Raw genomic sequence first — 27,357 nt, forward strand, 5'->3', positions numbered from 1 at the left:
AACTATGAGTTGGAATAAATATTTAACAGTAGTTAAAATGCACAGAGATGAAAGTAAATCACTCAATAATAAAAATGCAAAATCCCTTTGAGTCTCCAGAATAAAATAAAGTTTACAGCACTGAATAAAACATTAAATAATTCACATTTCACAATAAGATGCCAAATTGTGTTGATCTTTTATTGTTTTGAATACCTTTAATGCTGAAGTCCTTCATGTAGTCTGTGGTTGGAATCAATAATCTCCCCAGATCTGGCATTCTTCATGCTGCCAGAATGCCAGAGGCATGGATTGGGTACGGTGGAGATATCCCAGCATACCACAGCATCAATGCCTCAGATACGACCATTCAAATCATGAATTTCCTCAAGCTATCAGGGTAATTAGGTATCATGTCCTTATATTGGCTTCATCTATAAACCCTGTGCACTTTCTGAACAGGAATAGATTTTGTTTAATGAACAGCTAGTCTGTAATCAGTAACAATTAATCCTGGGTGTCAATGCTCCTTTTACTGTAAAAAGTAATACTGTTGTGACAATAAAATGTGAGGCTGGATGAACACAGCAGGCCCAGCAGCATCTCAGGAGCACAAAAGCTGACGTTTCAGGCCTAGACCCTTCATCAGAGAGGGGGATGGGGTGAGGGTTCTGGAATAAATAGGGAGAGAGGGGGAGGCGGACCGAAGATGGAGAGAAAAGAAGATAGTTGGGGAGGGGATAGGTCAGTCCAGGGAAGACTGACAGGTCAAGGAGGTGGGATGAGGTTAGTAGGTAGGAGATAGAGGTGCGGCTTGAGGTGGGAGGAAGGGATGGGTGAGAGGAAGAACAGGTTAGGGAGGCAGAGACGGGTTGGACTGGTTTTGGGATGCAGTGGGTGGAGGGGAAGAGCTGGGCTGGTTGTGTGGTGCAGTGGGGGGAGGGGAGGAACTGGGCTGGTTGTGTGGTGCAGTCAGGGGAGGGGACGAACTGGGCTGGTTTAGGGATGCGGTGGGGGAAGGGGAGATTTTGAAGCTGGTGAAGTCCACATTGATACCATTGGGCTGCAGGGTTCCCAAGCGGAATATGAGTTGCTGTTCCTGCAACCTTCAGGTGGCATCATTGTGGCACTGCAGGAGGCCCATGATGGACATGTCATCTAAAGAATGGGAGGGGGAGTGGAAATGGTTTGCGACTGGGAGGTGCAGTTGTTTATTGCGAACCGAGCTGAAGTGTTCCGCAAAGCGGTCCCCAAGCCTCCGCTTGGTTTCCCCAATGTAGAGGAAGCCACACTGTGTACAATGGATGCAGTATACCACATTGGCAGATGTGCAGGTGAACCTCTGCTTAATATGGAAAGTCATCTTGGGGCCTGGGATAGGGGTGAGGGAGGAGGTGTGGGGGCAAGTGTAGCATTTCCTGCAGTTGCAGGGGAAGGTGCCGGGTGTGATGGGGTTGGAGGGCAGTGTGGACCGAACAAGGGAGTCACGGAGAGAGTGGTCTCTCTGGAAAGCAGACAAGGGTGGGGATGGAAAAATGTCTTGGGTGTTGGGGTCGGATTGTAGATGGCGGAAGTGTCGGAGGATGATTCGTTGTATCCGGAGGTTGGTGGGGTGGTGTGTGAGAACGAGGGGGATCCTCTTTGGGCAGTTGTGGCAGGGCCGGGGTGTGAGGGATGTGTTGCGATTCCGCTTGGGAACCCTGCAGCCCAATGGTATCAATGTGGACTTCACCAGCTTCAAAATTTCCCTTCCCCCACCACATCCCAAAACCAGCCCAGTTTGTCCCCTCCCCCCACTGCATCCCAATACCAGTCCAACCTGTGTCTGCCTCCCTAACCTGTTCTTCCTCTCACCCATCCCTTCCTCCCACCCCAAGCCGCACCTCCATCTCCCACCTACTAACCTCATCCCACCTCCTTGACCTGTCCGTCTTCCCTGGACTGACCTATCCCCTCCCTACCTCCCCACCTATACTCTCCTCTCCACCTATCTTCTTTTCTCTCCATCTTCGGTCCGCCTCCCCCTCTCTCCCTATTTATTCCAGAACCCTCACCCCATCCCCCTCTCTGATGAAGGGTCTAGGCCCGAAACGTCAGCTTTTGTGCTGCTGAGATGCTGCTGGGCCTGCTGTGTTCATCCAGCCTCCCATTTTATTATCTTGGATTCTCCAGCATCTGCAGTTCCCATTATCACTGATACTCTTGTGACAGTTCAGGCAGATGTAGAGAAATCTGATGTTCAACAATAAAGCTTTCTTTTTGCTTCCCTAGTGGCTGATAGCCTGCCATTATCATAGAAGATCAAGACTGAAAGGTGGTTGCAGTTATCAAATGGTCATATGGACATTTGTTCAATCCAGAGAGGCAGAATACGCACTGCAAGTAGAGTTTTGCATATATTGTTAGTTTGCTGTGTTGTTACATAACTTAGTCCTCCAAAGAGATTTGGAGAAGGAGGAGGAGGAAAGGCAGTCTGGTCTGTCGGAAGACACAAAGCCCATCAGCTTGAAACATTGTAATCAAAAGAGTCAGCAATTTTGGCTGACCTGAAAATATGTAGAAAGGTCATGCATTAAATCTTTTTCAGGAATGGCAGTACCCTCCTGTCTGTGCTTGTGTTCAAAATATATTCCCCTGCTCCCAACATCTAAATAGAAGATCTAAACTTTCATTGAGGAGCCTTTTGAACACAGTCTGCATTGCCCCACCAATCCAGCGATAATTGAAGGATGTCATGGGACACAACCAATTCACAAGTCAAATTTAATGGAATAACTCCCTCTAGCAGCAATCTTTGCTATTACTTATCACTGTACATTTCCTGGCTACTCCTTTATGACTTCCTGGTATGAGCCAGGTGCATCTACTTGGTGCTAACAAGATGATTATGCATTGAGCAAGTGTGGATTAAGAGTCTCTTATGAAAAGTAGGACTGATTCTCATAATAACAGATTTCTGCGATAGGTCTAATATTGATTGCATCTCTGTTATATGTTTCTGGCCAACTGGCTCCATTTCTACTAAAGGTATAAGCAGCTGAAGAGATTGATTGATTGGAATTATTACATTATCTGCTATTCTGGGCTTTGTTTCTTAGTGTTCAGTTTATTCATGGTGTCAGCACATGAGATGAAAACTGAAAGCACCTGCATGAGCTTTATGTTTGTGCTAAGAATAATTTTTTTTACTGTTTTACCCTCTGGTTTGTTACTACTTCCTCAAATTACCTTATACTTTTAAAATGTGCAATACTCGTATTTAAAATATGAATTTGTTCTATATTTATTGATTTGATCCCAATTAGTAACTTGACATTAGCGAATGGGTTCAGCAAATTATGCTGAAATTAGGTAGTGATTGTGGTGAGATAGCTACAGCCTGTATGGGGTGATCTGAAATGCAATGTTTCCGGGGCCAGCATCTCAAAACATAACAAAAACGCAATGTGTGTATTTCAGATCCAAGAAAATGATGAAAGGACGAAACTTCATGAATGGCATTTCCAAAGGTTCAGGACTTTCAAAAGTTGCTTCTTGCTGAAAGCATTATATTGCTAACTGTAACTTACTGTATAGTTTCACCAGCTCTATTGCAAAGTGAAAACTTTCCACTGTATTCTAAATTAAACCACACTCCATTCTTGTCTCACCTTACAAGGTCACTGATCTACATTGGCTCCTGGTTACACTGAGCCTTGATTTTAAAATGGTCATAGAGCAATCTGAAAATGCATGTCACCTGGTCACTTCCTAACTGTTCAAGATCTCAACATTTGAGTTTAGTTGTAAGTGAGACTGAATTAAAAATATTCAGTGCCACACTGGGTTAAAATTAGCTCTTAGAGTGATATTAAACAACTTGCATTTATGCAGTGTCTTTAATATTGTAAAAGGTATCAAGTGCTTTATAGCAATAAAAATTTGACAGGGCAGGTTAAAAATGTCAAAATCTATCTTTTAAGGAGCATCCTAAAAGAGAAGGGAGATTAAGAGTTTGAAAGCAAATACCAGAACTGAGCCCAATGAGCTAAAAGCACGGCCCATCAATGGTGGAGAAATTAAAATCGGGAATACAGATGATTCAGAAATATAGAACCTCTTCTCTTGATTGTGTTCATTGCTATTTGAAGTCACGCTTTCTGAGAGTATAATCTTTCAAGATAGCATTCCTAAATGTTAAGGAAAACTCCAATGTAGAGGAACAATTGTGGAAAGCCAGCAGAAGGTAAATCAAAGCATCCAAAATAATAGCTATAAATAAAATCTCTGATTGGCATATCTCTGAACATTAACATCACAAATGCCCATTCAAAGAAACACGTAATAACAATAATAATGACAAGAATAATGTGCTGCCTGCACAATACTGAATAGTAGTAATTAAAAGTACAGCTAAAAAAAGAGCTTCCCTGAAATGTAAGCCACTAACAAAATGGTTGTGACAGTATTGAAGTGCACCCAAATTAAGTAAAAGAAAGGACCATCTTCAAGAGATTTGTTTAGAGTTTTAGAAGGTTTGGTTCTGTTATTCAGTATTTCCATTATTATTCGTTGAATGCAAAAAGTAACAACATTTGGATTTCTCAAGGTAAAGTAACTTCAGGTATGTTGCAAGCAATTCATTCTACCCAGCAGGTGTGAGAGTGTAGCCAGTAGCGCAAGAGTATATTTACTTCACAATCACGAATTCTCACTCTTGTGCATTAATGCATTAAAGTTTGCAAAGAAACACAAACTATGAGCGAATTAGTGAGCACTTGAAATCATTGATGAATCTTTAGCTGAAGCCGTTCAGGCTGTGACACAGCTTGGTGAATGAATCATAAAGACAGACTTGAGACTGATAATGAGAAGACGCACATTCAAGCAGAACATTTCAATTCACTATCTGCCCAGGAAGAAGTAGCAGTTCCAGTGACAGAGATCATGCTGTGCAAGAAACAACATTCGCGTAGTATAAGTGAATAAATGAATGTGTTGCTTTTACTTCTACTATGATCAGTGGGGGATTGGAAGCACCCAATGTCAGAAATAAGTTGAAGCAAAGAATACACACCTCAACAGCTTATCCAGCAGATTGAAAATAAATTACCCTGCCGAAATGGAAACTTTGTTTGACCCAGAGGTCCAGAATCCTGCAAAAAGAAAAGTGTGTTGTTTTCCACAAGGCAGCCATCCTCTTTGGAAAGCAAATTCGTAAAGATCCCTAAAGATATTGCAATAGAGCAATGGCCTTTTTCATCAGGAAAGACACCCTCAGTGAAGGAGATCCAAGAGATAGAAGTTCCTCTAATTTAAAGGGACTAACAGATTTCACACTGTCAAGAATGGAATCAAAATCCTCAACTCAGAAACCCACAAATCTTTTTCAAACATAAATAGAATGGATTCTGGGAGAATAGCAAAACCTTCATTCAGACTGGCTGCACATGTGTAGTTAGAGACTTTGAGGAGCTGGGATTATTATGACTGTACACAGATGTAGAAATGTTAATCATGAAAGAAAAGGTTTAGGGCTTGTGTTTTATAAGGCTGTAAGGCTCTGAAAGTGTTATTGCCAGGAGTCCGTCGTGTACCTCTCAACATGATGTTATATGGACTCAGGCAGGGAAAGACTTTGGATTTTGAAAAAGTAACATCTCTCCCACAGTCTCATTAACAATGTCTATTACATCCATGTAATTGTGCAAAAAAAATGTTTTTATGAAGACAAGAGTCTTTTAAAGCTACAAATTGGTTTTCCTCTGTCACACTAGACCAGCAAGCTCTGTAGATCTCTAACAGGGAAGAGAACAGTGGCAGCAAAGATACCAACTAGATTTTTCACCATGATAAACTGAGATTAGGATCCATCATGCAACAATATTAATGTGTTTGGCAGTGATTTCTACTGATGGCATTGCTGGAGGATATGGCCACAGTGGGCTGTCACTCCACAACCAGTCATCCTTCTTATCACCAAGGAATCACTTCAGATGCACCAGATAGAAACTGGAATGCCCGGGACATACTACCATTAGTAAATCATGGACATGGAACATAGTACAACACAGTACAGGCCCTTCGGCTCACGATGTTGTGCTGAACTTTTACCTAAAATGAAGGTCTATCTAACCGCCACCCCTACATTATCCTATCATCCATATGACTATCTAATAGCTGCTTCACTGACTCCGTAAAAGGCCTCTGAAGATATTCCCATTTCCAAGGCCACGTGGAAACATTGTTCACAGGTTTGGAGCTGATATATTCAGGTGATGAGCAAGTTTACGGCTGTTCCACTGAACTCTGACCATATGACTATTGCTGAAGAGCCATGGAATTTTGTTTCCTATGTACAGATTAAAAAGAGTCAACTCAACGAATAAAGGCTCTGCTATACTACCAAGAAATGTCTTCGAATAGTGCCTAATATTCCTAAAATATATATTTAATGGAATACTCTTAAGGAAATCTGAATTATAGGAGATACTAGAGTCTTTTGGCCAATGACTGTGCCAACTCTGCTAGACCAATGCAAAACAAATCTGTTTCAGAGATAGTAGGAACTGCAGATGCTGGAGAATCTGCGATAACAAGGTGTAGAGCTGGGTGAACACAGCAGGCCAAGCAGCATCAGAGGAGCAGGAAAGCTGATATTTCGGACCTAGACCGAAATGTCACCTCCTGTGATGCTGATTGTCCTGCTGTGTTCAACCAGCTCTGCACCTTGTAATCTCAAAACAAATCTGACTTTTGTATTCCCCAAAGGCCTGATCTAACTTATCACTTCAAAAATGCAACAACTTTTGCCTTGAAAGTTGCAATTGGTTCTGCCTCAATTATATCCTGTGGCAAAATGATCAGTGTTTTAACAACTGTCGGCATAAAGAAAATGTCACTGTTCCACAGTAACAGCTATAGCTGAGATGCATTTGGAGATAGGGTAGGATGAATAAAAGAAGTTGAATCCACTAAAGGTGATAGTGGGCCAGGAGCTCAATATCATACTGCCCTCTGCTGGCTTTCACAAGGATGGTTTGAAGGCAAGTGAGGAACCCCTGTGAAACATTTGGGAAAACATTTAATCATTGTATTGAAATTGTTCTGTTTTAATTCTGGAACTAACAGCCAGTGGACCTACATCCTGAGCTGAATGGAACTTGCCAGGAATCAGAAATTGAGGCTGCAGCCATGATGAAGAGAGAGCTACTTCTAACTTTCCTTCTCATGGAGTGCTCTTTTCAGTGTTTTGAGAAGTTGTCAACTTTTTTAGAAACCACTTCGCCTGTCATGCACCTCACAGTCCTTGATCTGCATTTCCCTGTGCCCAGCCTTCACCTTGCATGGGAACCCTGAACCTCTCATGAAAAATAAGAGGAGTGGCAGCACAAAGTGCATCAATAGCAGCAACACCCGCAACACCATCCTTTCCCCAGTTGCATGGCATTCCACAGGGCAGAGGGGATAGACATAAAAATCCAATTCCAAGTAGGAGAGCTCTCTATGCAGGCTCTGAGTTGAAAAGCAACTCTCACTACATCTCCAAGAGTTAATGCCCCAGGAAGTTTTCATGGCAAGTCCCTGCTAACATCCCAGTGAGCCAGATAGGCATGCATAGACATCTTGATGACCAATGGCAATCAGTGGAATGGCCCCTCTTCAGGTCACCGCTTCTCCCAGAGATTGTGTGATTCCTTCTCCTGGAAGGAGAAAACAGAAACCCATTAGACTTCCCAAGCCTTGTTCAGGTAGCGGGGAAGGACAATATTCATGTCTGGTGCATATGAGAATGTTTTTAAAAAAATACAAGTAGGTTATTTGGCCATCCCAGCATGCCCCCACCATTCTATTAACTGCCCGAGTCTTCAAGTCATCATTCACTACTCTCTGGGAAAAGAAATTGTTTGTATCTCAACAGTAAATAAACGTCCCTTCATTCTGTAACTGTGTGCCCCGGGTCAAGATATCTCCACTACAGAAAATATCAGGCTGAATTTTGCATTTTTTTCACTATGTACAAGTTGCATCAGGTATTTTGGAAGCATTCTTACCACAAAGCTGCTCACAGAACATGGCTGACAGTTCCTTGCACATACAGCCACATTCTCTCACCCTAGTCATTTTTTTAACAAACATGATGCAAACTTTGCCTGTCCTTAGCTGTATCTGTCTATTTACCCACTCTAGGTAACTGTCATTCTTTCCCCTGTGCCTACTGGAGACATTTGCCTTATCATTGTCCAGTAGGAGAACATACATATGACAAGTATTTGGATAAGTCCAAACATGAGCTTTTATGACAGTCAACAAAAGGAAACACATAGGAACTGAATAAAGATTGCATTGTGTACCCACAATGTCAACCAAATGCTATTGTGATGACCTTGACAATATCTGAAGGTTTCCTGCACCTAGCCAGTGTCTTGTGAAACCAGATGTCTATAAGGTCCAGTCTGCTTTATAGCACCAAGGCTGCACTCTGTCACACGCAAGGAGAGGTCCTCCAGATTAATGCCCTCATCCTTCTCTTTGGACAACTACTCCCATACCCCAGCTCCTCAGCAGCTGTCACATCATGTTGCTGCCTTTTCAAATTGTGCAGAACACTCTGTCCAGGTTATTTTGAAGGGACACCCCGATACTACACCAAGCTGTGAAAGTGCATCTTCAGCAGCCCTATCACCTGTTTTACCATGGCTTTGGTTGCAGCACATGTACCAATTTGGTGAAGGTACTCTTGCTTTCGACCCACAGTGCCCTTGGAAGTTCCAAAAGTGAGGGACTGCTTTTGGTAAACATTCACCTCCTTTTATGTTTTGGCTGCTAACTTCTGCATCACTGAGATAACAGGATAGGTACAGCTCACACCCATGGCTTGGTGCAATTCAGCTTTGGCCAGCATTTTGATGTGTCAGCGTGTTCTGTCTGTATGCATTATATATGTGTATGAGCAAAGAATCGCCCTTTCATCCCAGTGATTGCTAAAACCTCATTGATCCGAGTCCAGTTCACCTCTTCTAACTCATGCTGAATTCCTTCAATAGAATTTGTTCCTGTGACATATCCAGCAAGACATCTCACTTGTCCTTCCTGGCAACCACATTCTCTGAATGAGACATTTTAAGCAGCAAGTGTCGCATCCTTGAAAAAAAATCAATAAAGAAAGATACTATATCATCATTTTGTGGGGAAACAGAATTCAGAAAACACATTCACATGTATAATAGTATAAAATAAAACTGAGAAATGGAGTTAAATGCACAGAATATTTTATACTAGATCTCAGTCAGAATGAATTGCTAATAAAGAGATATTAAGATCATGCCCAGTAGATGGCACAACTCCATCACTGCTCCCTTTGCTCTGCAAGGCCTTTGAAGTCACTTTTTCATGAGCACCCTGGAGTAGGTGTGAAAGTACAGGTGCATGGCTCAATCTACCTCAGATACAAAAGAACATCCTTCATGATCCTGTTTTTGTCTTCTTGTCGCTCCAAATAATATTTAAAAATTCCAATTAGGAATGAGAATAAAGAATGGAAATACTTCTCCAAACACACCAACCAAAATAGGCTGATGTGGCAAAGTTAATCCTTCACTTCAGTTGCATGAATTTGCCATGTAATTGAGATTCCGTGAGATCATTCCAGAGTTCATTGATGTAGTTTGCCCATTAAATGAGTGATAAGGATTTTCATAAGGATCCTAAACATTCTTTTGGGAAAGAAGAAGATTAATACAAACATAGAAGCATCTACTGGCAAACCTATAACATTCAACAAGATGTGTTGAGCTTTATTCAAGACAAGTGTTCATCAAGATTCAAGAATCCTGCAGAAGGAAACCATCCTGACAGAGTAGCTGCTGCTTTATTTTCTTATGGGAAAGAAAGTAGAGCCAAATAATTCCATTTTACCCTCTGCACTGACAGATCTTGGCTCTTAAGGTCAGATTAAAGTGATACTAATAATTCCATAAGAAATAGGACACACAATTTCAAGCTTCAGCTGTACTTTCCCACTAAATTGTCATATCCTCTTGACATTTGAGCTAATTTGCATATTTACAATTGCTCACTTGTAACCACAATGTTTTTCAGTATTTTATAAAAATTTGTTATAATACTAGTTTTAGTTTGCATTTTTAAAAAATCTTGAGCTCAGTAAAGGGACACAGTGGAACTGAATGTTAGTTGAACTTAAAACCATTTTGCTGAAGTGGCAAGCAATCAACAGTTCTCTTGATTGGTATACTAATTAACAAGTTACACTCACACATATGCTAACAGCATAGACCTTATAATTTTGATCTGAAGGCCAACTATGTTTGATGTTTGTGTTCAAGAATATACGAGAAAAATAGTAATGAAGAGTGAGTGAATAGCATTTGAGAAGATTTGTAGCTTGCGTTGTGGATGAGGCTGTAGACTTGCTCGCCAAGTTGATGTGTTTGGTTGCAGACATTTCATCACCCTGCTGAGTAACATCGTCAGTGCGCCTCCGGTGAAGCGTTTGTGTTCTGTCCCACTTATTCAAATGCCTCAATTTGCAGGGGTGGTTTGCATTACTTCCAGTTATGTTTCTCAGTGGTTTGTACATCAGGTCCAGGTCAATGTATTTGTTGATGGATATTGAACTGGACCCGATATACAAACCACTGAAAAACAGACACAGAAATGATGCCAACTACCCCAGCAAACCAAGGTATATAAATAACAAGCGGGACAGAACACCAACACTTCACCGGAGGTGTACTGATGATGTTACCTAACAGGGTGATGAAACATCAGCAATCAAACACACCGGCTCAGCCAGCAAGTCTACAGCCTCAGTGAGCGGATAGACTGTAGGTAGGGTTGTTTGCATTAGAAACCCTCATAACATTAAAGAAATAGTTGGATGTACACTTGAGGTGCCAAGGCATACAAGGCTATGGGACAAATGCTGCAAGATAGGATTAGAATAGCGCAGACTCTGAGCTAGACACCTCCATGACTCAATTATCAATACATTCCATTGCTGTGGTTGGTTTGCTCGCTGAGCTGCTTCGCTAGTTTGCAGACATTTCATTACCCTGCTGGGTAACATCACCAGAGCAGCCTCCACAGAAGCATTGTTGTGTTTTCCCACCTGGTATTTAAACTCTGGGGTCTGTTGGAGTTGATTACAACATTTCCAGTTTTTCTTCACAATGGTGTGTATGTATAGGGTCTAATTCTATGTGTTTATTGATGGCTGCCTTGGTGGAGAATTATCAGGCTTCTAGAAATTCCCGTGCTTGTCTCTTTTGCATTGTCGTAGGATCCTGGTGTTGTCCCATTCAAACTGGTGGTTCTCCTTATCTGTGTATGTGGAGACGAGTGAGTACTGGTCGTGTCTTTTTGTTGTTAGTTGGTGTTCATGTATTCTTGTGGCCAGTTTCCTTCCTGTCTGTCCAATGTAATGTTTGTCGCAGTCCTTGCATGGGATCTTGTATATCAAGCTGGTTCTGTCCATAGTGGGTAAGGGGTCTTTGGTTCTTGTTAGCAGTTCGCATAGGGTTGATGTAGGCTTGTGTGCTACTGTGATGCCCAGTGGCCACAGGAGTCTTGCGATCAGTTCAGATATGTTCTTGATGTATGTTAACATGACAAGTGTGTCAGGGCGTACTGTATCTTCCTGTTGTTTGTGTGACAGGGATCAACGGACCTAGCTGTTCAGGTATCTGTTGTCTCTGAATACTTGGTGGAGGTACTCTTTGTCATTTGCGTAGTTCTGGGTTGCTGCAGTGTGTTGTGGCTTGTTTGAACAGTGTTTTCACGCAACTTATGGGTGTTGGGGTGATTATTGTTGAAATTTAGGACTTGATCCACGTGCGTGGCCTTTTTGTATATTTGGTCAGAAATTCTCCGTTGGCCCTGCGTTCTACCATCACGACCAGGAATGGGAGTTATTTGTTCTGTTCTTCTTCTCTGGTGAATTTGATGCCAGTGAAAATGTTGTTTATGAGTTGGTGTGTTTCTTCTAGTTCAGTCCATTTGATGATGATAAAATTGTATTGGATCCATAGTTTGGGTTCGATCTGCAGAAGGGCCATGCTTTCAAGTCTCGGCATCACTGCTTCTGCTATTACTCTGGAGATGGGTGACTGCATAGATGTCCCATTAAATTGTTCATACATCTGGCTATTAAAATTAAAGTGTGTCAGAGGCTCACGTCCAGTAATTCCAGCATGTTGACTGTGGAGTTGGTGTTACTCGGGTCCAGTTCTTTCAGTAGTGTTGCTTGTGTTTCTGTTGCTAATGATATGTCGATCGATGTGAAAGGGCAATAATGTCAAAGGGTACCATGGTCTCATCCTTGTCTATTCTTGTGTCTTTGAGAATTTTGAGGAACTCCTGGGCTGAGTGGATTGAGTGAGTTGAGTTGAGAATGGGGTGGTTTAGTCTTGGTTGTAATTCTTTGGCGAACCTGTGTGTTGGTGTGCCTGAGAGAGAGACTCCGAGGGTTTGTGTACCTCTGGGAGGCCGTAGGACCAGGCAGTGTTTGTCCGTTCAGGTTTCATTTTTAGGTAGCCCGCTTTGTTGAATGTCTGGTCTGTTTAGTGAGTTGATTATTTTGTTTCCCAGTTGCAGCGTCGGGTCTGTTTCCACTTGTCAGAATGTATTTGTGCCCATGAATAGTGGCTGTGCTTTAGTATTCATTTGTTAAATATTACTGTTGTGCCCCCTATATCCGCTGATAGGATTACGATGTTTTGTCTTCTTATAGTCCTTCTAGGGCTTTTCTTTCCAATGTATTGAGAGGGTTAAGCTTGTTCCTTCTGGTCAGTGTCGGGACCACTATCTGTCTTATGGCTTGTTGTGTTTCCTTATTGATGCCATTGGTCTTCAGTGTGGATTTTGGTAGTTGCTAGGAATTCTGTCCTGCTAGCATCTCGGTGGTTGTAATCGAGCCCATGTATTGGTATAACTTTCTCTATGTCTGTTAGTTTTCTGTCATTTAGGTTTCTTATCCAAGTGTCTGATCTTTGGCTGTCACTATGGTGGGTGAGTTTGACTAGTTTTTTATGTAGGACTTGTCATTTCTTGGTTTTTTTTTGTGACTGATGTTAATGGCTTGTGCTAAGTCTGTTGTCCGCTGTAGGTTGGTTGTGTCTAGGTATAGGGATTTTCGGCGCGTTAACTTTCCTGGCATATTTGTGGAGCCGGTTGAGAGTGACATTTATCATTATCTTCACTGTTCTGTTGCCTATGTGCCTATGGATTGTTGATGGGAGGTTTATATCTAACACTGTGCGTTAATACCTGATTCCTGAGACACTTGTGTAAGAAGTAGAGTCGCTCGCAGGTAGCGCTCTGTCATTTAATGTAGGTTCCCCATTTCCAGGCCAGTTTGAGTGTGTTGCACCTGCAGGTGTTTAAGATTCTTGAATAGATTTGTAGCTCAGGTTGTGGATGCTGTGGTTGGTTCGATTGCCAAGCTGGTTCGTTAATTTGCAGACGTTTCATTACCCTGCTGGGTAACATCCTCTAATGAAGTGTTGTGTTGTATTCCTGCGTGTTATTTAAACTCCGGGATCCTTTGGAGTTGATTACCTCATTTCCGGTTTTTCTTTGCAGTGGCGTCGCACAAACAACAGGAAGGTAACAGTACACTCCGACACAGTTGTCACATTACTTCACGTCAAGAACATATCTGAACTGACCACAAAACTCCTATGGCCACTGGGCATCAGAGTAGCACACAAACCTACATCAACCCTACGCGAACTGCTAACAAGAACCAAAGATTCCTTACCCACTATGGACAGAACAAATGTAATATACTAGATTCCATGCAAGGACTGTGACAAACATTAAATTGGACGGCCAGGAAGGAAACTGGCTACGAAAATACATGAACACCAACTAACAACAAAAAGACACAACCAATACTCACTTTTCTCCACATACACACAGACAAAGAGGACCACCAGTTCAAGTGGGACAACATCAGGATCCTAGGACAGGCCAAACAGAGATAAGCACGGGAATTTCTAGAGGCCTGGTTCTTCACCAAGAAGGCCATCAATAAACGTGTAGAATTATACCCTATATACACACCACTGTGAAGAAAAACCGGAAGTGTTGTAATCAACTCCAACAGGCTCCAGAGTTTAAATAATAAACGGAAAACAAAACAACGTTTCATCGGAGGACACACTGATGAAGTTACCCAGCAGCATAGTGAAATGTCTGCAAACTAAAGAACCAGCTCGATGAGCGAACCAACCGCAGCGTCCACAACATTGAGCTACTAATCTATTCAAGAACCTTAAATACATTCCATTAATCAGAATTGTCTGTGCTGTAAGTGTACAGATACATTGCCAATGGACTGCAGAGAGCCCAATCTTCTACAAATGCCAAGGGGTTTGGTCATGAATGAAACACAGATGGCACTGTTGCACTATTTACTATTTGGTTTCTTAGAATTTCACTGGAATTGCAAACATCATTTACCGTGGGTTGTGCTAAAATTATGAAGATACGTGCTGTGCAGTGAAATACTAATTACTCGAGTTGGCTGTCAGAATAACCCCAACATTAAAGCTGCTGACTGGTATTTTTAAAATAATACTACAGGAACAGGCAGGAGACAAACATGATTAAACACAAGTACCCAAAAGCTGACAGCAAAGTGTGAAGCTGGACGAACACAGCAGGCCAAGCAGCATCTCAGGAGCACAAAAGCTGACGTTTCGGGCCTAGACCCTTCATCAGAGAGGGGGATGGGGAGAGGGTTCTGGAATAAATAGGGAGAGAAGGGGAGGCGGACCGAAGATGGAGAGAAAGAAGATAGGTGGAGAGGAGAGTATAGGTGGGGAGGGAGGGAGGGGATAGGTCAGTCCAGGGAAGACGGACAGGTCAAGGAGGTGAGATGAGGTTAGTAGGTAGGAAATGGAGGTGAGGCTTGAGGTGGGAGGGAGTGATAGATGAGAGGAAGAACAGGATAGGGAGGCGGGGACAGGCTGGGCTGGTTTTGGGATGCAGTGGGGGAGGGGACGAACTGGATTGGTTTTGGAATGCAGTGGGGGAAGGGCGATTTTGAAACTTGTGAAGTCCATATTGATACTGTTGGGCTCATGTTCCGCTTGGGAACCCTGCAGCCCAATGATATCAATGTGGATTCCACAAGCTTCAAAATCTCCCCTTCCTCTACTGCACCCCAAAACCAGCCCAGCCTGTCCCCGCCTCCCTATCCTGTTCTTCCTCCCACCACAAGCCGCACTTCCATTTCCTACCTACTAACCTCATCCCGCCTCCTTGACCTGTCCGTCTTCCCTGGATTGACCTATCCCTCCCCACCTATACTGTCCGCTCCACCTATCTTTTTTTCTCTCCATCTTCGGTCCGCTTCCCTCTCCTCAGTTATTCCAGAACCCTCTCCCCATCCCCCTCTCTGATGAAGGGTCTAGGCCCGAAACGTCAGCTTTTGTGCTCCTGAGATGCTGCTTGGCCTGCTGTGTTCATCCAGCTTCACACTTCGTTGTCTTGGATTCTCCAGCCTCTGCAGTTCCCATTATCCCTGTACCCAAAAGCTGATACCTGGTTGCATTGTTCTACCATTAGCCACACAAAGAATCTCACTGCCTGCCTCACCTTTGAAATGGATCCAGTGACATGAAGTTCTTGAATTTGTGCGATAGATAAAAAATTATACTTGCTACATTTCCGGCACAATATTAAAGAAATGGTATCATTGCAGTTATGGCATTTAACTAGTAATGCAGAAGAGTGTATTAATCCCAGCGAACCACTGTCTCATCAGAGAGAGATGACTGGTTGGTGGTTTAGCCTGAGGGTTTTCATAACTCAGGCTTGGGTTGGGATTGAGAAGGTGTGACCTTCACGGTAACCTCAGCTGGTGTGTGAATTTAAACCACGCCATAGGTTTCATTCTGCATTCTGCATCACAAACTCTCTTTCCAGCCAACTGAGCTGACTGACCCCCCCAAAATGAGCAAGAGCGCATTCCCCCACTTCCACAAATTTTGCAGTCAAGTATTCTGCGTTTATGGACATTGAAGGCATCAGCAAAGCCAAAGTGCAAAGGGATAGCCTCAACCTAAGAGAACCACTTCAGCATAATGGTCTTTCCATGAAACTGCCAAAATTTAGTTGTGTCAGTAAGACTTAGTCACTTTATGTGACTTCACATCCCAGTTCTGTGGTAGATTCTAAACTGCCCTCTGAAATGACAAGCCACACAGTCATTCTCAGGCTCTGTTTCAGATCTTCAGAAATGGAATCATCTACAAAAGTCTATCCTAGTCTACTGCAATTTAGTCACCTTGATCATGAAGCATATACCCTGGAGCCAGACATCCTGAACTTCACCTCAATAAAGTTCTTGTGGTGAATGTAATGCTGTCCTGTTTACTCAAAACCTAGTGTCAGAAATGGCACTGAAATAAAAAGCTTGGCTGCAGTGCTGTGGGCTGTCACTAAAAAACAGAAATAAACCCACAAAAAATCCCAATTAAACCACTGCTTAAGAGAAAATAATTGCAGCTGTTCCCTCTTTTCAAATCACTGGAAATATGAGCAAGCGGGTCTTCCATGAACAATGACAGAATTAAGCAATAGCTACAGATTGTTGAGCAAATCAGAACATGTCACTAGACTTCTATCACTGTTGGGAAGAAACCGTTTCAAAATGAATTTCATCCCAAATCTCTCTGGAGAGCAGCAAAAAAATAAAAGTACATGGCAGGAATGTTTCAAGATTGGAAAGTATGTTTTATAGCCAAGTGAGCATTACATATGAACAGCACCTGTTAACTACTAGGGAACTAAGTGAAAAAGAGTCCATTTAATCACTGTGTAACAACATTAACTCAGTTCATAGAAATATGCCAACCTGTGCATGTTAAAGATGAACTAATTCGAGACAGGATTGTGTTATTAATAAGGGATCTAAAAGTGCATTCATGCCTACTGAGCGAAGGCTAACTTAGACTCTGTAGAGCAATTGAATATACAGAAGTGCCAAGGTCATAAATCTACAGCTACAGCATATTCACAGCACTATAGATCAGGTCTTGCTTTATGCTGACAGATATTTAGCTAGTCATAGAGCAGAACAATCACAGATTAAGCCAAAATGCAGACGCTACAGAAAACATCAAAAGAGAGGAAGATATGTACAATGTGGGGAAAACTAATGTCCTCAATGAAAAGTGCTGGATCAAATTGTGTCGATAGAAGGAAGCATAACAAGCAAGCAAAGATGGACATTGAAGAATAATGGCTGAAGATTGTGATGAACCAGTATCACCATATAATGAGTTTGATCAGTCAAGTTGGTAAGTGAGGCGTTGTTTGTTTTGTGACCATTGGAACAAAGACTGCAGAAGAAAAACATCAAGTCAACCTAAAATGTCAGTATGCCATGCAACATCATGACCCTTACAGATGCAACGTGGCTCAAAATTGCAATCTAAAAATGAAGCCCTCGAAAATAAAGTAAGACTAAATGATTGCACCATCATCATGCTGAGAGGACAGATTACTCTGCAAGTCCATTGCAACAACATGAATGAGGATCTGGAGGCCCAGATCATAGATGGCAAGCAAATATTGCCCAACTCAGCCAGAGTGATTCTAATCCTTGGGCTGGTAATTCTTAAAGTGCTAAAAGAGATTTGCAGAAGGTGACAGCACATTAAACCATTGATTTCAGTAATGTATACATTGACATGAACAGCCAGGTAAGGAAAGTGGCAAATGGTGTGTACAACATAGTCATGTGTTCACAATTGAGGTGAAGTTTAAGATGTCTTCCTGCGGGATGTGTATGTCTTGGTAGAGGTGACATGACTACAACGGACTGAAACATAGAATTGTACTTTACATTTAATTCAAACATTCTCCTTTGATTCAAAAAGGTATGCACAAGCATATACATTGTCTGTCATCCGACTATATACAATTATGTTTTCATGCCTTCTTTATTTCCATCACTGTCTGCCGATGCATTGTATGCAGTTTTTAAATCGCACTGGTGTCTTATTGAAACTCATGCATGCTTTTGTCTATGGCTGTTCATCTGGCAGATATTGTTTCTCTGGAAAGTGGTGTTCTCGTGTCATTTATTGTTGCTATGGTAACCATCATTATTCTATTGTTTATGTATTTGTTATTCTATTTCTGTTGTTGTTTTGGGTTGTTGTGGACCTCTGGATCTGACGGTTGTTGTACAATGTGTGTAGATTTTTTTTAAGATTTCCTACAATGTGGAAACAGGCCCTTCGGCCCAACAAGTCCACACCGACACTTGAAGCATCCCACCCAGACCCATCCCCCTATAACCCACACACCCCTGAACACTATGGGCAATTTAGCATGGCCAATCCACCTAGCCTGCACATCTTTGGACTGTGGGAGGAAACTGGAGCACCCGGACGAAACCCTTGCAGACGTGGGGGTATGTGCAAACTCTGCAAGACAGTTACCCGAGGCTGGAATCGAACCCAGGTCCCTGGCGCTGTGTTCAATCCTGCCTGCAATTGAGGACTAGCTCCTGTAGTTGGGATTTGTGTCTGTGGTTGTGACAGCATATCTGCTCATTCACTTCCACTGCAAACACCCAAGATAGCTGTTGCTTCACTTAAGTCTTAGTTGCCATTTGGGCTTGCTTTTGTTGAGATTGTGGAATGTTTGCATTTAGCGATTTCATTTTTCGTTTCAGTGTTGCAATTAAATTTCGCTTTCCATCATTTTACCTTGAATTTCTTATTCACACATGTTACTAAGCCTGGTTCCAGTAGTTTTTTTGCTATTGTCAGAGTAATTTATGTGTGGGGTGACATTAGCCATTGTAGTTGACTACTTTCTCGCACTAATTTACCTTCAAGTGCTTCTTCTAGTTCCACGTTTGCCAAATTATATCTCAGCTTTATCTTTTCCTAATTTAAAATCTTTGCTCCTGATATATCTTTATCCTTGTCCGTAACAATGTTAAGCAGGGTGGCACGGTGGCTCAGTAGTTAGCACTGTTGCCTCGCAGTGCCAAGCAATCTGTGTTTGATTCCTCCGTCAGGTGGCTGTCTGTGTGCAGTTTGTGCATTCTCCCCATGTCTGTGTGGTTTTCCTCCCGGTGCTGTGGTTTCCTCCCACAGTCCATAGAAGTGCAGGTAAGGTAGATTTGCCTTCCTAAATTGCTCTTAGTGCAAGGGGATGTGCAGACCAGATGTATTAGCCGTGGGAAATGCAGCATTAATGAGAAGAGATTGGGTCTGGGTAGGCTGCTCTTTGGAGTGTCAGTGTAGACTTGATCGGCCAAATGGCCTGCTTTCATACTGTAGGGATTCTATAACTGAATTATGATCACTCCCACCATCGAAATGTGCTGTCCCTCTGATAATCTATCCACCTGTCCAATTTGTTTTTCTTAGATTCAGTCCAGAACGACCCTTGCTCTTGTTGAACTTTCTACTTATTTGCAAAAATAAATTTCTCCTGAATATATTATAAGAATTCTGTGCCTTCTACATCTATAACAATGGCTTATCCTAGATAATATTAAAATACTTGAAATTCTTCGCTTCTACTGCCTTTTTTTGTTTTGGGACTTTTCATCAATTTGCTTACATTGCTCTTTTGTTTTGCTGTCACTGTTTAGGGTCAATGATACATGCTCAGTATGTGAGTAGCTTTTTAGTGATCATCCGTTCAACCCATATGACCTTATTGACTTTCCTTCTGGAATTTCGTACCTTCTTACAGCTTTCTTTAAGCAGAACCATGACAGTCTCTTCTTTTTATCTTTCTTTATCATATTTGAAATCATGTTGCCAGGATGGTAAACTGCTTTCCCTGCCCTTCTTTAATTTCAATAATGTCTATGATGTCAGTCTTCCATGTTTCAAGCTGTACCCGCAACTCATCTTCCCTGCCACCAAAAATCTATGAATAGCTGTGAACAAGGTAAATGAGCTGTGGGTACAGATATTCAGCACCCCTAACAAAGGAGTCACCCTAAACTTTTACAAATGTTTGCTTAGGGCCTCAGTTAAAGATTTTTTTTTAATCCAATTCCAGCACCAGATGGAAGCAGGGAGGTTTACCTAAATAACTCGAGGATGGAGCAAGTTCAATTATGTGGAGAGTTCACAGGATCTGGGATTATTTTCCTTCAGAGGAAGTTAAGGCACTCTTAATAAGGCTATCAAGATTATGAAGAGTTTTGATAAAAGAATGCAGAGATAACTTATTTCTCAAAGAAACAGAGCAGGAAACAAAAGCTAAAGATTTAAGTATTTGGCAAAAGTACCGTTTGAAAAAAAAGAGGCAATTTCTTAATGCAGAGAGCAGTTAAGATGTATTAAGTACTATTTGAAAGGGTTGCGGATCAGCTTCCTTAAAAGCTTTCAAAAGAAAATGATACAGATTATTAAAGAGGAATAATTTTCAGGGTTATACAGGGAAAACTGAGACATGAACCTAAGTTGGACAGCTCTTTCAAGGAGCCAGCGCAGACTGGACGAGCCTAAAGACCCCCTTCTATGTTAGGACATTGTATGCTCCTACAACATTTCCATTAAAAGATTTAAACATGCCTAACCATGAGATGTTACCTGTAAGAATGAACCATCACGTTTAAAAAAAACTCTGAATCACTGAGGTGAAGTGCATGTATTGAAGGAACGTAAATCTTCATAATAAAGTGACACTTACTCTGTTGAGCTGAGCAGCAGCCGTAACTTTATGCTGTAAGTGATGTTTGTGGACATGCTGCCATTTTTATGAGGTTAATGATGGAACAGTGTAAATCATTCAGCAACAAGTGGCGGTTCCCAGGTTACAATTTTCTTCTGTGATAAAATTTGCCGGACTGCATTAATAATAGTACTGTTAAATTCATCATTATTTTGGCAGGTAAGTTTGGATGATGTACTTCAATACAGACTAGATTTCCAATGTATTTTCATTGCATTCTTATAATAGGTTTAGCCAAAATGAGATAACAATTTTATCCCAAGTAAATAAGTTCTACTTATAAATTGTTCAATGTGACAAAGTGTAGCACAATTGGTAATGCCACAAATTAATAATGCAGAGATAATACTCAGCTTCAGTTATTGTAATAATTTATCACTTTAAATCACATTCCTGTTATCCTGTTTGCACAAAACTATCAAATTATTTTTGACAAAAGATTATCTTAATAGGCTGAGGCAAATATACATACATCACGGATCTATTAACTTTAAAAAAGATTGTTTTATGTTGTTATATTGATTTAATTGTGATATTTTTAATTAGCAGAAAGCCTTTCAGAAAAAGTTAAGAATACTAATTTCAGTACCAGGAACAGATAATGCTTCTGGTTTATAGTTATATGAAATGCAATTTTAACATCACCAAACATGATCAGGGTCTACACTTAACTCAGTTTTCATTTTACTGAGTCACTGAATGAATAGCACCGAAACAGGCCATTTGGATCCAAAGATAACAAGGTGTAGAGCTGGATGAACACAGCAGGCCAGGCAGCATCAGAGGAGCAGGAAAGCTGAAGAAGGGCCCAGACCCGAAACATCAGCTTTCCTGCTCCTCTGATGCTGCCTGGCCAGCCGTGTTCATCCAGCTCTACGCCTTGTTATCTCAGACTCCAGCATCGGCAGTTCCTATTATCTCATTTGGATCCAAATCTGTGTTAGCGTTATGGACTATCCAATCTAATCATTATCTATTCCTCATTCTCATTTCTGCTTGGTCCTCAATCTTAATGTGGATACTTCAGCCTCATTTCAATTGCCATATTCTTCAGTTGTAGTGTTGAAAATATAAAGACAATCTCCATTTGGATATAACATACAAGATTACAGGTTTTCCATGAGGTTGGGTTCAAAGGTGGTATAAATATTACACCAAATCTTCCAGAGATCAAAGAATCACAGTGAGATTGATGGTCTGAGATATTGGGAACCGCAGATGCTGGAGAATCCGAAATAACAAAGTGTAGAGCTGGATGAACACAGCAGGCCAAGCAGCATCTTAGGAGCACAAAAGCTGACATTTGAAAAGATTGACAGTCTGCTTCTTTTTATTTACCCTGTATGTCTAGCCCAAACTTTGGATTTACGCCTCTTGAGAAGCAGCAGCACAGCTGATTTGGGAAAAGTCCATTGCAGCCTGGGATTACCTCAACAAACACTCTTGGATAGCAGTAACTGCCATATTCCAGGGAGAGTTCCAATGGGCTCAGGTCAACTGGAGCACCACCTATTTCCACTACCTAGAAAGCTATTTTATACCTACTGAGAAACCATGACAGATGAACAGGCAAGAGCTGGAGGCCAAAGTCATTGTTGGTCTAGAATGTTGGCCAGGCCTATGAGATCGTTATCCTACAGAGATCGTGTTGGTCATGAACAAACTGATCACCACTATAGAAACAGAACTTGCTGGAGAAAATCAGCAGGTCTGGCAGAACTTGTCGAAACAGAAACAGAGATAATGTTTCAAGTTCAAAAACTCTTCTTCAGAAATGGAGGGACCAAGAATATTATGGTTTTACACTATTGACAAATTGAATGTGAGAGGGAGCAGAACAGAGGATGAGGGTGCCCAGAGTGAAAGTCAAAGGCAGTGCCAATGGTTGTTAAGGAGCAATCTAGGTGCAAAATAGGTGCTAATGGTCATTGCAAATAATTGAATCTAGGTTAGCTTTGCTGAGTTAAGTCACCTGTAAAAAAGACGCATGAGGGAGGAGAGCAGGAGGATAGTGTTCTTGCTGTAAAGTTGTGGATATCAATATTGACTCCTGAAGACTGTAAAGTTTCTAATCAGAAAATGAGATGCCATTACTTCAGCTTGTCTTGGGCTTTGCTGAAATACTGTAGAAGACCTAGGCCAGAAATGTTACCATGTGAACAGGATGGTATAAATGTGTAAAATGAACTGTGAACATAAGTAGGAAGGCAGTGAGGGAGGGAGAAAGAATAGAGTCAAGATTGTCTAAGTTTGGTGGAGCAAGGATAGCCTGAAATGATGGATCTGCCAAGAAAGTGTGATTTGTGGATTTATGGAAAAAGGTAGAAGCTAACTGCCCTCTCAGCTCTCTGTGGCAAGGAGTTCCAAAGACACTCAAACCTCTGAGAGAAGAAACATCTCATTTCAGTCTTATATTGGAACAGTTTTTTTCTGAGACAATTCCCCCTGGTCCAAGGCTTTCCCATGAAAAGAAACATCCTCTGAATATTTACAGTGCCAAGCCCCTTAAGAATCCTATATATTTCAATGAGATCACATCACCTCTTCTTCCAAACTCCTGTGACGACAGTCCCAAACTGTTCAGCATTTGCTCATTAGACAATCCCTCCATACCAGGGATCATGCCAGTGAACCTGCCCCTGAACTGCCACCAATGAAATGATGTTTTTTCTTTAAGTAAGCAGACCAAAACCACTCACAGTACTCTGGATGTGGTCTCACCAGCACCTTGTACAGTGGCAGTAAGATTTCCCTATTCCTGTACTCCAACCCCCTTTTAAATAAGGACCATTGTCCCATTCACTTTCTTGATTATCTGCTACACCTGTGTGCTATCTCTGTGTTTCGTGCGCAAGTAGCCTCAGATCCCTTTGTGTTACAGCTATCTATTCCTTACAGGTGCATAAGGCCTCTATGCATAGATTGATCCAGTCTTTTTAACTTCTTATGGAAATTACCTGGCTGTTACCACGACCTGATCTATGTTTGGGACAAGTTGCCTCACACTGGAGTTCTTCTCCATCAGGAGTGGCGGATGTTGTTAGGGAACCATTGCTCAGGAATCCTTACTTCCACTATTAACAATTATAAGTGGCTGACAGGGTTGCATGCTTGGACTGTGGATAACTAAACACAAATGTGTGCTGGATACAGAGGACTGAACTGAATTGCACCACAAGAATTCCAGGCAGATGCCTGTTAACGTGCAGCTTGCTGCAAAAACCATCTGTTGCCTCAGTAAGTGACACTGGTAGCATTGCGGCAGCTCCAGTGTTATCAAGATTGAAATAGGCGGTTTTAGTAATGAAACATAGAATTCCTATTCTAATGTAGTTCCTACAGTATGAAGCAGGCCATTCAGCCCATACTGACCCCTCCTGGAATTGATCCCAGGTCTCTGGTGCTGTGAAGCAGCATTGCTAACCACTGAGCTACCATGCCACCCACCATTGCATGGTTTAAAATTCATGCCAGGATCAACTGCGACAAACAATCTGGTTTAATCAAGATGCAGTGGTGAATATTGTTGGATGTAATGAATTTGTGTGCCATAAATAGATATTGTGTTTTCACATGTTAGTACTCAGGATCAGCAGGTTTATGATAAATTGGAGATGATCAGGGATAGATCGTGTTACACTCTTCACTTCGACACGAATGTACCAATCATACACAAGGATAGGTAAAACAATAAAGTGGGTTGCTTATTTGAAGAATAGACCGTGTTATGGGAGGTCATGTTATGATCCCAGTTGATGTTAATACTATTTAAGTTAGATCCCAAAGGGAAACCTGGCATGACGGTTCCTAATTTTTTTTATTATTAACTGCGGAAGTCAGTTTTTGAACACATCCACAGGGATCTGCCAGTATATTTTAACATGAAAAATAAGGTCATTTATTAGACAAGAAAAACATGTTACATCATACTGGAAAAGAATAAACTTGAAAAGGTTTCACTGCAAGCAGCAGAGAAGGATCCACACTCACATTTTTCTTTTGATCTCAACAACACGGAAGCCCCGGTGAAGGTTTACTACTATCTCCACAGCAACACCTCCTACTCAAATTAGCACAGCTGTAACTAGCCTCAGCCAGTGAATTTTGCACATTCGCTATTTATTTTGCTTTTCTTCAGCTGGTATCTCTCAATGAGATATCTAAAATTAAACAAACCAAACTTCAAATTAACTCATTATTGATTTGCCTTCAGACTAACACTTGAGCTCCTTAAACCCTGCTTCTAGCAGTATTGCCCAACAGAGAGTTTAACACTTTAGTATCCACCCTCTGACACATCCATACACAGACAGACCATCACCCTTTAGGCTTTTTCTGTGTGTCTGTGTCCACAAATACTTGTCATTAAAAACAACTGTGCACTTTTTCGGCCTCATTTTTTTGAGGGGTTGTAAAACCTTATTATAAATGCAGGTAACCAAACAGCTTCCAGACGTCTGTCAGCCATGCATCAACAGCAACTCAAAAAAGAAACAAACCATTTCTCAGAGATAGTAGGAACTGCAGATGCTGGAGAATCCGAGATAACAAGGTGCAGAACTGGATGAACACAGCGGCCAAGCACTAACCTATCTCCTCCCTAACTCCACACCTACCCTCATCTTTACTGGCTCCATCCCACCTCTTTGACCTGCCTGTCTCCCCTCAACCTATCTTCTCCTCTATCCATCTTCTATCTGCCTCCCCCTCTCCCTATTTATTTCAGAACCCCCTACCCCTCCCCCATTTCTGAAGAAGAGTCTAGGCCCAAAGTATCTGCTTTCCTGGTCCTCTGATGCTGCTTGGCTTGCTGTGTTCATCCAGTTCTACACCTTGTAATTTCTAAAACTATTTCTCCCTTTTTAACGCACAAATTAAAATATATAAATTAAACTTAAAGTAATGTCTTGCTTGTGACATTAAGAAAGGTATATCACTGCTGTTTCAAGCTGCAAAACGTCAAAAGATTTTTCCTCTTATATCATGTTCAGGCAGATGATTACTGATGGTTGTTTGTGATTTGACACCTTAAAGGTGTGTAGCAAAACCTGGACAACATTCCAGATTAGGACAACAAGTGGAAAGCAACATTTGCACCATACAAATGCCAGACAATGACCTTCTCCAGTAAGACAGAATCTAACTGACCCCTTAATGTTCAATGGCATTGCCATCACTAAATCTCCTACCAACAACATGTCCAGAAATTGAACTGGACCAACCATGTAAATACAAAAACCACAAGATCAGGTCAGCGGCGAGGAATATTACTTTGAGTAACTCATCTCCAAACTCTCCAGTCCCCTTGTCCACCCTCTACAAGGCATACTCGAGCAAATGGAACACTCTCCACTTCCATGGCTGAGCACAACTCCAACAACACTTAAGAAGTTTGACACCATCCAGAACAAAGCAGCCCACTTATCTGCGATCTCATTCACCTCTTTTGCCCCAACATTTAATAGAAGGAGTATGTACCATCTTCATGATGCAGTGCACCCTTGATTTGCTTTGGCAAACAAACAAGGCCAGATGTCAGTATGAGGCCTTAAAAGTTGAGCATATCTGTGAAAAATATCATGGCAGAAGATATTGTTTCAGTGGAGAAAACATCAAAAACTTAAATATTGACCATTGTGCTTTGAAATTTCAATTATTACAAGATATCAGGAACATTAAATTTATTGTGTTTAGTACTGCTTATGTAAATCTCTCTCATCTGTTGTGAAGTAAAGAAGGGTACAGAATGTTTGTTTTGGGTGAAGTAGGTAAATGTTGCCTTTTTACTTCAGATGCTGAAAAAATTAGAAGAGTAATAAAAATAATGTTTGCAGAGGAAACTTCTGCCCTTATTCAGGTGGTAGATATGGCATTTTTCTTAGTCAAAGTATTAGAAAAAAATCAATAAAGGAATTCAATGCCCATGTGGAGCTGTATCGATAATAAGTCACTCTGAGATATCAGGCATTCAAAAAAAGTGTGAATCAAAACACTGCAGCTTTGAAAAAAAAATAGAGAATGCAGAAATCTCTAATTTGAAATGGTTGTGTGGTTATAATCAGGTCTCTCGAAGCTTGACAAAGAAAGGAGCAAGTTCGAAAAAACTGTTCAAAATACTGAAAAAAGAATGTGTAGACATCTAACCAACACTAAAATAACTGGGAACATATTCTACCCAATGTTACTTTTTTTGTTTTGTTTGATTTCAATATTTATGTGCATATTAATTTATTTTTATACAAAGAAAACAGGGATTTGATTGGAATATGCGTGACCGGATAGAACTAGAGAATAGCTGATGGTTATATTTATTGAGGGATAGTTGGAGAGCACGTTGCTTGATGTATCTGTACATATGTTTTAGATATAATATAGGAAACAAATAATCAGTGCGTTGGTGCCTGTGCTGAAGTCAAACATGGCTAGATTCTATCTAACCAGCATTGCAGCCTCTGCTGTTGAACAACAGATCTCTGACACTTGCTTCTCAAAGATCATGAACTGCACTCGTTGTATGCTAAAGCTGATCTGCACTGGTAATTGATCTTCAAGTGTTGACCACATATAATTTGGCTTTCTATGATGGTTATTGAAGAGACCTAACATATTCAGTTTGTAGAGGTCTTTGTGGACAATATAAATTTTAATTTGACT

General features: G+C 41.3%; 1 long non-coding RNA gene across 8 annotated transcripts in view; it reads left to right on the plus strand.

The window, feature by feature from the left end:
• LOC125458519 (uncharacterized) overlaps positions 1-27,357 on the plus strand; it is an 85,249-nt gene that overhangs the window by 32,507 nt on the left and 25,385 nt on the right. For 2 of the 8 annotated variants that reach the window (XR_007248834.2, XR_009446618.1), the window contains one exon: positions 2,251-2,293. The exons of 2 other annotated variants lie outside the window; for them this stretch is intronic. This is a non-coding gene — a long non-coding RNA (uncharacterized LOC125458519). 4 more of the 8 variants (XR_007248835.2, XR_007248836.2, XR_007248837.2 and 1 more) reach the window with 4 other exon arrangements.

This window comes from Stegostoma tigrinum, chromosome 13 (genome assembly GCF_030684315.1).
Source record: "Stegostoma tigrinum isolate sSteTig4 chromosome 13, sSteTig4.hap1, whole genome shotgun sequence".
Lineage (NCBI taxonomy): Eukaryota > Metazoa > Chordata > Chondrichthyes > Orectolobiformes > Stegostomatidae > Stegostoma > Stegostoma tigrinum.